Genomic DNA, 11733 nt, shown 5'->3' on the forward strand with positions numbered 1-11733 from the left:
CTCGTTTTTGATACATTTGGTTCTTTGAGTTGTAACACTTAAACTCGATGGTCGTCTGCTACTTATTTGCTATTCTGTGATGCGATGATAAATCCCGCATGTGCGATGATAAATTCTTCACTTAGATCATTTTGCAGACGTCCATTTTTCATTATGCATGTCATTATCTTTGTTAAATCATATCTTGCATGATAAATTGTCATCATAGGCTGAAGAGGATCTCCACAAGTACAACCTGTCATGTGCATTTGCATTCCAAAAGCAAATTACTAATATGCACATCTTCAGGGGGAGCCCTTGCAACTTATGAAGACAATACCCTATCCTTTACAATTTCACATATTTTATTCCCCGTTAAAGACTTCAACCAGTTTGTCATCAATCACCAAAAAGTGGGAGATTGTAAGTGCATCTAGTGCCACCCCTAGTTGGTTTTGGAGTATTGACGACAAACCTGGTTGAGGGACTAATGTGTATGTGAGAATTGTAGGATAACACAGGTAGAAGTCCCTCATTGATTCGGTTTTCCTACCAGAGATGACCCCTAAAAATGTATGAAGACATTGAAGTCAAAGGTGGTATGTGAAGACATTCACATTGAAGAATATGACAAGAGAAGACATCGCGTGAAGACTATGGAGCGCAAGACTTAGCAGTTTCATCATTCTTTTTCTTCTTTGTTGAGTCATAGGAACCACCGTACTGTTAAGTGGGGTCCAAGAGAACCAGTCGGAATAACTGAAGTGATGCTTAACCAAAATCCTATGTCTTCGAGCAAACACAATGAGAGCAAATCTTATCCAGAGCTGGGTAAGTCAGCTTTGCTTGTAGCTCAAGTAAAGTTGTCATGTGTGTTTGAAATCTGACCGTTGGAACACGTGTCAGTTCCTTAGTGACCCAGGGTCATTTCGGACAAATTAGGTCGGCTTACCTAGTGGCTATAAATAGCCCACCCCCTACAACCATAAACGGTTGGCTGCTCAGAGTTAGTGCACGGCTTTTGTCGTTTGAGAGCAACCCACCTCGAAGCCCTTGAGGGAGAATTCCTTGCGAGGATAAAGCCCTAAACACCCAGAGCCAAAGAGTGTTAGGCATCACTTAAGTCTTCCTGTCTGTGTGATCTGAAGACTTATTACACTTGAGGACTGTGAATCCTCCAGCCGATTAGGCGTCGCGTTCTGAGCATCCAAGAGTCATTGTGGATCGCCGGTGAACGAAGTCTGTGAAGGTTTGGAAGTCTACCTTGAAGACTTACCAGAGTGATTGGGCGAGGACTGGGTGTCCTTAGCTCAAGGGGAATAAGGTGAAGACGTGGTCTTCTGAGTTGAATCTCAGCCTCCCTAACCAGATGTACGGCTGTCACACCAACTAGAACTGGTCCAACAAATCATTGTCTTTAACGAGTCACTGGTTTCATCCTTCCCATCCCTTTACTTAATGTTGGTCCTGGTGAAGTCATTGTATGATTGCATTATCTTTTGTCTTCACTGAGTGACTACTTGTTCTGATTGGCTTCACACTATCTTCCTACCTGATTTATACTGCCTAGTTGCTATTAGTCATTGTGCTTTCACTTCATTGAATACTTGACTATGGCTTGCTTAGTGTAGTCTACCTTCCGCTGCATGGTAATAGGTTTATTTCTATCGTTTGTCTTTGAAACTTCCATGTTTTGAAGACTCTCATAAAAATCGCCTATTCACCCCCCTCTAGTCGATCACAAGCACTTTCAGTTCTGTAGATCTACAAGAGGATCAAGAGGCACTCGTTGAAACAACTGAACTCCCAGACAATTTGGACTCAAAATACAACTGTGACTTCCCTGCCCTTCCTAAGGAGAAGCACCTTCCCAAATGGGGTCATGTTCAAGCCACCATAACTAGTGCCAGGGTAGCTGGTGACAAGAGAACCATTATTGAAAAGGCTCAACAGCTCAAAGAGGTTCAGAACCTGGAAGTGCAAAACCCCAGGGTATGAAACACACTTCCTTCTCCAACTTTAATGATCCTTCCTTCAATGCCATTGCTGCTAAGATTGGTGTAGATGTTACTTCTCTTAATGATGGCATTGAATGCTCTTCCTTTATTTACCCTCACCAAAATAGATCTGAAGGCTCTGTTTGTGAGAATTTTTCTCTAGATGGTAGTTCTAGTTTAGACTGCCTTCGATAAAGTTGACCTTGATTTCCTTGTGAAACTCCTGGAGCTTAGAGGTTTTGGGGGTAAATGGACTAGTTGAATCCATCAACTTACTCATGGGGGTCTGTTGGGGTCAAGTTAAATAACTGTGAAAGTGATTTTTTTCCTTGCTGGTAAAGGCCGTAGGCAAGGTGACCCCATCTCCCCGCTTTTGTTTAATTTAGTAGTGGACGTTCTTACTAAAATGTTGAGCAAAGTTGCTGATCATAGTCTGACTGTAGGGCTCTGTCCTAAGGTCTGCCCTGGTGGCATCATCTGCCTTCAATATGCAGATGATACCATCCTTTTCTTAGACAATGACTCCACACATGCTAGCAATCTGAAAACTATTCTAACCTATTTTGAACATGTCTCAGGCATGAGAATCAACTACTCTAAAAGTGAACTCATCCCTATCAACGTGGATGATCAGGAGTTAGCTGACTTCCTCTCTATTCTAGTCTGTAATAAAGGTAACTTCCCTATTAAGTACCTAGGTATCCCTCTCCACTATGATAAACTGAGGAGAGAGGATATCCAACCCCTTCTGGATAAAATCATTAAAAGGATTGCTGGGTGGAGGGGCAAACTTCTCTCTTACAGAGGTAGATTGATCCTCATACAAGCTTCTTTGGCTAGCATTCCAGTGTATCTCCTCTCCTTCTTCAAGTTCCCTAAATGGGCAGTGAACCTCATCAATTCTCAGATGTCTCATTGCTTGTGGAATGATTTTGAGGGAAATAGGAAGCTACACCTTGCTAATTGGGCCCTAGTCTCTATGAAAAAAGATTTTGGAGGCCTAGGCATACCTAACCTCCAAGAAATTAACATCTGTCTTCTAGGGTCTTGGATTAAAAGATTCTATGAGGAAGACCTGAAACCCTGGAAGCTTCTTATTGCCCATAAATACCTAGGAAATAAACCTAGTATTTTTGTCCCTTCCTCCAACCCTAAGACCTCTAGATTCTAGAAAGGATTAAAATCTATTATGCATGCTGTGAAATTTGGCTACAGATGGAACATAGGGGATGGGAGCAGAACCAGGTTCTGGGAAGATACTTGGTTTGGCACATCCCCCCTAGCAGTCCAATTTTGGCCTATTTACTCTGTCTGCAATGAGCTTAACAAAAGTGTCAATGAAGTTTGGGACGGCCAATGCCCAAAACTCTCTTTTAGAAGGAACTTCAGTGATAATCTCATGGAACAATGGTTTCAGTTGGAGGAAATTGTCAAAAGCATTACCTTTACTGCCGAGCCGGATGCCCTGATTTGGCAGCTGGACAATAAGGGAAAGTATTCCTTCAGCTCCCTCTATCGTGTTATCAACTTTAGAGGGGTTCAACCCGTGTTTATCCCTGCTGTCTAAAAATTGAGAGTTCCCCCTAAAATTCATGTATTTCTCTCGCTTCTCTCCAAAAACAAATTAATGACTAGGGATAACCTTAGGAAGAGACACATCATCAAACCCCTTGATTGTGTTTACTGCTTGGAACAAGAATCTTGTTCTCGCCTATTTTTTGAATGTATAGTTGCTAAACATCTCTGGCCCACATTGAGGAATATTTCTCTAGTCAGATTGGCTCATCCTTCGAATCTGTCGCCAGATTCTGGATTGCTACCAAAAAGTGCTCAGTTTTAAATATTGTTAGCTCAGCTGTCCTTTGGTGCCTCTAGAAATATGGAAATGCTATGATATTCAGTAACACCTCCTGGATTTCCATTCCACGGGTCTTGAGATTGATCAGGAACATGGTGAGGAACTGGGCGATTCTCTCCTCCGGATCGGACAAGGATAAGTTGATGAGATTCGTGGAAACCCTAACAAGATCCCTCCAGAAACCGTTGGCGATCACTTGTGGCTGAACAAGGCTCGACCTGCTCTGGGGCTGGACCCGTGGGCTCGTCTCAAGATCTTTGATGAAGATGATGGGCACCTGGCGCCGAAAAAGAGGGACATCCACCATGCTACGCCTTCCAGTCCGGTGTCTCCGCTTGCTTACTGGTCGCTGCAGGCTGACACGGCCCCTCGGCTGAAGACCATGAAGGCTTCGCTGGACCCTCCTTGTGTCTTTTGAGTGCTCTATCCGCTCTGCCTTTGGCACCCCTCGGGTGATTTGTGTTATTCAGAGAACTTGTTCATCCACCCCCCTAGTTTGTAGCTTTTCTACCTTTGCTTTCGAACTGCTCTTTGAGCTGCTCTATCAGAATATGTTGTGGTTTCGTTCTCAGCAATGGAACCAGGGAGATGCTCCCTTGTTTTCTAAAAATATATTTTATATGTTATTATATTTTTTTATTGTCATCATATATTTAACAGATACTTACATATGTAAGAAAACAATATCCCACATCTTATTAACTTATAAAAATAATTTCTTAACAAATAAAATCCTGGATTGTTTTGGCACGAAAGTCCTAGTGATTGTGTACAAAAGCTTGGTAAGATTTAAGGACGAATGTAATAATATCACTTATTATTTAAATATATTTATAACAAAATGCTCAACCCCTTTTTATTTTTTGATAACATTGCTGGCCCAACCCAACATTATAATTAGAATCAGCCCAGCAAAATCGTGTATTTCGAGAAAGTGCACATGGCCTGTAATTTTTTAGGAAATAAAATAAATGGGTTGTATGGATGCTACATTATTTGTTCACCCAGCCCAGCTAATGGTTGTAATTCAAAAAAATATATCAAATTGACTGTAAATTCTACCGCGCAAAAAAAGAGTGTAAATTCTGAAAAAATGGGTTGAATACGTGCCACATTTTGGAGGCTGAAATGTGGGCCAATAGGTCGAAGCCAACGCAAGTCGTTGTCAATTTAGTCAACAAATGATTCTGACATGTTAGCCGTTGGATTTACATCCAACGACCGGCATCCATCTTCAATCTCTCGTCTTCTTCCTCCAGCGCCGCCGGGACCACCTCCCGCCTCCTGCTGCTAGAAGCTCTGCTTAGCACGCTTCGCTATGAAGCGTTACTCCACCGTTGGCCAGGCCATCCCTCCACCCTCCACCCCTCCTGTTCTTCTCCACCGACTGCCGAACCACACCGCACTAGAACCAGTTAACCCTCGTACACCTCTCTGTCTATGACTCTACTCCCGTGTCTTCCCATCTCCGGCTCGTTGCTGTCCGGGGCCTCGCCGTCGTCCACCACCTTGGATGCGCTCGATGCGGTGTGGTCAACGTGGTCAATGAACGACACCATCGGAAGTAGACTGTGCATGGAGAGGCTGACAGCTGGGTCCACGGCCGCACACAAGGAAATGCCTCCTTATTACACGCAAAATAATGATTCCTCCACCTGACATCTGGGACCCGCCGGAAGGGCCTCTGTATTTCGTGAAAATAATGTGCCCCCCGCTGACATGTCGGACCCACCAGCTATCTTCGCACGCAAGGAAGTGCCTCCTTATTATGCACAAAAATGAATATTCCCCCTGCCAGCTGGAACCCAACATAGTGGGAGGCTGACTTGTGGGCCTACCAAGTTGACAGGGACGGAGGGCTTTGTCAACTTAGTCAATATGAACGATTCTAGCTCCTGTTACCGTACAATGTTCATCCAACGGCCGTAGTGCTTCTTCAACCTCTGGTCTTCTTACTCCAGCCGCCCAAACCAGCGCCGGTCGTGCCGCATGCTCCTGCCTCCCGTGGCCGTCTGTGATGCCGCGGAGGCCTCACCGCCCCCTACTACTCCCACCGCTGGCCAGGCCATCCTTCTACTCACCCACACCCCCTGTTATTCTGCGGCAACGGCAGCCTCACACCACAGCTGAAGCAGTGAACCCTCGTACTCCTCTTCGCGTGGGCATCCACTGCTGCATCTTCCTCGGCTTCAAATCGTCCCCTTCCTAGTCCTCGCCATCGTCCACCGCCGTGGTGCTCTCGGCGCGACGTGGTCAACGTGGTCAAGGAACAACTTCCATCGGCGTGGACTGTACGTGGAGAGGCTGACAGCTGGGTCCACGGCCGCAGTAAGGAAGTGCCTCCTTATTACGCGCAAAATAATGATTCCTCCACCTGACAGTGGGGACCCACCGGACGGGCCACCGTATTTCGTGAAAAAACGTTTCCCCCCTGACTGCTGGGACCCACCAGCTACATCTTCGCACGCAAGGAAGTGCGTCCGGGCAAAAAAACGATTCACCCTCTGACTGCTGGGACCCACCAGCTACATCTTCGCATGCAAGGAAGTGCGTCCGGGCAAAAAAACGATTCGCCCCCTGACTGCTGGGACCCACCAGCTACATCTTCGCACACAAGGAAGTGCCTGACAGTCGGGACCCACCTGGTCGAAGCGTACGTGGCGTTGTCATTCTGGTCGCGAACGTGTATGTACATATATACTGGTGCATGTAGAGGCGCACGTGTCGTAGTAGAGGCGCGTACGTGTCGTAGTAGAGGCGCGCACGTAGCATGTACACGTATGTACAGTGGCCAGGGTGCAAGAAAGAAAATATGGCCACGTATGTGTACATACGGGCGGGGCCTCGAATGCCTACTCGCGCATACGTACGGCCAGGGCTCGTGTACATGGCTGGGTCGGAACGGAGAAACAACGTCGTCGTCGTGTTCATGGGGAGGCAACAGAATGCGTCGTGTTCATTGGGAGGCAACGGAATGTGTCGTGTTCATCGGGAGGCAACGGAACGCATGGGAGCCAACCGGCTGGGTCGGAACGGAATGCGTGGTCGTGTTCATCGGGAGGGCTTGGACAGAACAGGCGATGGAAACGAGGCCTGGCGTACCGCACAACGGAGGAAACGGACCTCCTACGTTCGGAACGGGGTCCTGTTGATCGGGAGGGGTCTGGCGTACCGCAAAACGGAGGAAACGGACCTCCTACGTTCGGAACGGGGTCCTGTTGATCGGGAGGGGTCTGGCGTACCGCAAAACGGAGGAAACGGACCTCCTATGGTCGAAACGGGGGTCCTGTTGATCGGGAGGGGTGTGGCGTACCGCAAAACGGACGAAACGGACTTGTGTTGGAGCGCTACGGGCGAAACGGGGGTCCTGTTCATCGGGAGGGGTGTGGCGTACCGCAAAACGGGATTCCACGGGATACTGTTCATCTCCACCGTCGACCTCCTCCAGCCTCCACGGGCTACCGTCGACCTCCTCCAGCCTCCACGAGCTCCTGTTCACCCAACCTCCACCGCGCGCTACTCTACCAGCTACTGTTCAACCACCCCTCCACGGGCACCCCTCCACCGTCTACTGTTCATCCAGCCCTCCACCACACCACGGGGTCCTGTTCATCCAGAGGCAACGCCACCGCTCACTGTTCATCCAAACCCCCCGCAACGCTCACTGTTCATCCCAGAGGCAGCATCGATCGGCTTCAGTTAGCTGCAGCAGCGAAGGAATCGCTCGATCGCGTTTAGTTAACAACCATCGGTCGATCGCTCGGGTTCAGTAACGCGTAGCCTGCAATGCAATCGCTCGGGTTCAGTCAGAGCCCAACGCCGGGTTCAGTTAGAGCCAATGCCTCGCACACACGCACGTACGTGTACGAGAGAAACACGCATCGCTCGGCCCCCGACCTCCCACCGTAACCGGGAACTCCCCGAAATCCCCCCCTCGCTTCTACCACGGTTTTTTCTGTCATGGACGACCCAAAGAATGTCATGCAGCTGCGTCTCCGGCCCGCCCAGGACGGAAGGCCCATTTTCTTTCATGATTTTTTGTCATAGAAGTAGGAGCCCACCACATCTATGATGATACCGGGTTTTGTCACAATTATCGTCATAGAAGTGTCATATGTATGAAAGAAAATTTTTTCGTTCGGCCCAAAATGTCACGGATGTGTCTTTTTTTGTAGTGCTACCTCTTGAACCGGAAAGTAGCGCTGCTCAGGAAGATGTTTCTGTGGTGCCTGCACCGACTAGAGAGGAAGTTAATGATGATGATCATGAAACTTCAGATCAAGTTTCTACTAAACTTCATTGGTCCACGAGGACACGTTCCGCACCATAGTGGTATGGCAACCCTGTCCTAGAAATCATGTTGTTAGACAAACGGTGAACCTTCGAACTATGAAGAAGTGATGGCGGGCCTGGATTCCAACAAATGGCTTGAAGCCATGAAATCCGAGATAGGATCGATGTATGAAAACGAAGTATGGACTTTGACAGACTTGCCGGATGATCGTCAAGCCATAGAGAATAAATGGATCTTTAAGAAGAAGACTGACGCAGATGGTAACGTGACCATCTATAAGGCTCGGCTTGTCGCTAAGGGTTATCGACAAGTTCAAGGGGTTGACTACGATGAGACCTTCTCACCCGTAGCGAAGCTGAAGTCCGTCCAAATCATGTTAGCAATTGCCGCATTCTATGATTATGAGATATGGCAAATGGACGTCAAAACGACATTCCTTAATGGTTTCCTTAACGCTATGTTTGGATGTACGCATTGAGAGGCTATATTGGCTTTGGGCATTCTAAACTCCCGAATACCAGCGTTTGGATGGTCTCGATATTGTGTCGTGGAATCTAAGCGCAATATTGGACAGAACCCGCCGAGCCTAGCGAGCTCGCGCTCGAATTCTTCTCCTCCCCACTTGGTTTTCGCGTGATATTGGCCAACCCCCCGCGCTTACCCCTTCGACCCTTCCCAAAAATAGAAGAACGTGCACAAGAGCAGGGAGCGGCGCGAAGCAGGGTTGCGGCAGCGCAGCTAAGGGCTATCTCCTGCCACCCCTTTTCTCCTCTGTCTTCGGTCGCCCTCCTCCATCTGCTGCTGCCCTCCTCCTCCCCTGCACCTCATTTCCCGCCGTCCTCCCCATCTATCCTACCCGCCTCAGGCCGGTGATTCCTCGCCGCCGGTCGGCCATTTCCTGGATGACCCTCTCCCACCCCCATCCGCCCTTCTCCTGCCACCATCCGCCCATCACCCTCACCAAGCCAGCCCCAATCCCATGGCCAACCCTTCCTCTTCCCAACCTTGTTCAGATCCGACGGCCGGCAATACATGATCTCTCAAATATATGGCATGATTATCAGATTTCATTTCCAAACTTGTATAAGCAATTATTATATTGTTCATACATTTCACAACGTCCAATTCTACACTATGCGCATCCAAACAAGATTTGGCATTGCTCCTTCCCTTGAATTCCAAGTGCCCAATACAAGAACATCCAAACACAAAGTGTGGCATTGCAGCTCAATACCAATGCCTTGGGACATTAGGCATTGGGGCCAATGCAATACCAAGGTCTTGAATGTCTACATCCAAACACAGCGTAAGGAAGAATTGTATATGATGCAGCCGGAAGGTTTTGTCTATCCTAAGAATGCTGACAAGGTATGCAAGCTCCAACGCTCAATCTATGGGCTGGTGCAAGCATCTCAAAGTTGGAACATTCGCTTTGATGAGATGATCAAAGCGTTTGGGTTTACGCAGACTTATGGAGAAGCTTGTGTTTACAAGAAAGTGAGTGGGAGCTCTATAGCATTTCTCATATTATATGTGGATGACATACTATTGATGGGAAATGATATAGAATTTTTGGAAAGCATAAAGGCCTACTTGAATAAGTGTTTTTCAATGAAGGATCTTGGAGAAGCTGCTTACATATTAGCCATCAAGATCTATAGAGATAGATCGAGATGCCTCATTGGTCTTTCACAAAGCACATACCTTGCCAAGATATTGAAGAAGTCCAATATGATCAGTCCAAGAAGGGGTTCTTGCTTGTATTGCAAGGTGTGAAATTGAGCACGACTCAATGCCCGACCTTGGCAGAAGATAGAGAAAAGATGAGTGTCATCCCCTATGCCTCAGCCATAGGGTCTATTATGTATGACATGCTGTGTACCAGACCTGATGTGAACCTTGTCGTAAGTTTGGTAGGGAGGTACCAAAGTAATCCCGGCATGGAACACTGGACAACGGTCAAGAATATCCTAAAGTACCTGAAAAGGACTGAGGATATGTTTCTCATTTATGGAGGTGACGAAGAGCTCGTCGTAAAGGGTTACGTCGATGCTAGCTTCGACACAGATCTGGATGACGCCAAGTCACAAACCGGATACGTGTACATTTTGAATGGTGGGGCAGTCAACTGGTGTAGTTGTAAGCAAAGCGTCATGGCGGGATCTACATGTGAAGCGGAGTACATAGCAGCCTCGGAGGCAGCACAGGAAGCAGTCTGGATGAAGGAGTTCATCACCGAGCTAGGAGTTATTCACAATGTGTCGGGCCCGATGACTCTCTTCTGTGACAACACTGGTGCTATTGTCCTTGCCAAGGAGCCCAGGTTTCATAAGAAGACCAGGCATATCAAGCGTTGCTTCAACTCCATTCGTGAATATATTCAGGATGGAGACATAGATATTTGTAAAGTGCATACGTATCTAAATGTCACAGATCCGTTGACTAAACCTCTTCCACAAGCAAAACATGATCAACACCAGAACTCCATGGGTGTTCGATTCATCACAATGTAACTAGATTATTGACTCTAGTGCAAGTGGGAGACTGTTGGAAATATGCCCTATAGGCAATAATAAAGTGGTTATTATTATATTTCCATGTTCATGATAATTGTCTATTGTTCATGCTATAATTGTATTAACCAGAAACCATAATACATGTATGAATACATAGATCGTAATATGTCCCTAGTAAGCCTCTAGTTGACTAGCTCGTTGATCAATAGATGGTCATGGTTTCCTGACCATGGACATTGGATGTAATTGATAACGGGATCACATCATTAGGAGAATGATGTGATGGATAAGACCCAATCCTAAGCATAGCACAAGATCGTGTAGTTCGTTTGCTAAAGCTTTTCTAATGCCAAGTATAATTTCCTTAGACCATGAGATTGTGCAACTCCCGGATACCGTAGGAATGCTTTGGGTGTACCAAACGCCACAACGTAACTGGGTGGCTATAAAGGTGCACTACGGGTATCTCTGAAAGTATCTGTTGGGTTGGCACGGATCGAGACTGGGATTTGTCATTCCGTATGATGGAGAGGTATCTCTGGGCCCACTCGATAATGCATCATCATAACAAGCTCAATGTGACTAAGGAGTTAGCCACGGGATCATGCGTTATGGAATGAGTAAAGAGACTTGCCGGTAACGAGATTGAACGAGGTATACAGATACCGACGATCGAATCTCGGGCAAGTAACATGCCGATAGACAAAGGGAATTGCATACAGGATTGATTGAATCCTCGACATCATGGTTCATCCGATCTCATCGTGGAACATGTGGGAGCCAACATGGGCATGCAAATCCCGCTGTTGGTTATTGGTCGGAGAGATGTCTCGGTCATGTCTGCATGGTTCCCGAACCCATAGGGTCTACACACTTAAGGTTCGGTGATGTTAGAGTTGTTATGCGAAATAGTATGTGGTTACCGAAGGTTGTTCGGAGTCCCGGATGAGATCCCGGACATCACGAGGAGTTTCCGAATGGTCCGGAGATGAAGATTTATATATGGGAAGTCCTTATTCGGTTGCCGGAAGTGTTCGGAGGGTTACCGGTATTGTACCGGGACCACCGATGGGGTTCCGGGGGTCCACC

The sequence above is a fragment of the Triticum aestivum genome, chromosome 3A, assembly GCF_018294505.1.
Source record: "Triticum aestivum cultivar Chinese Spring chromosome 3A, IWGSC CS RefSeq v2.1, whole genome shotgun sequence".
NCBI classification, from domain to species: Eukaryota; Viridiplantae; Streptophyta; class Magnoliopsida; order Poales; family Poaceae; genus Triticum; species Triticum aestivum.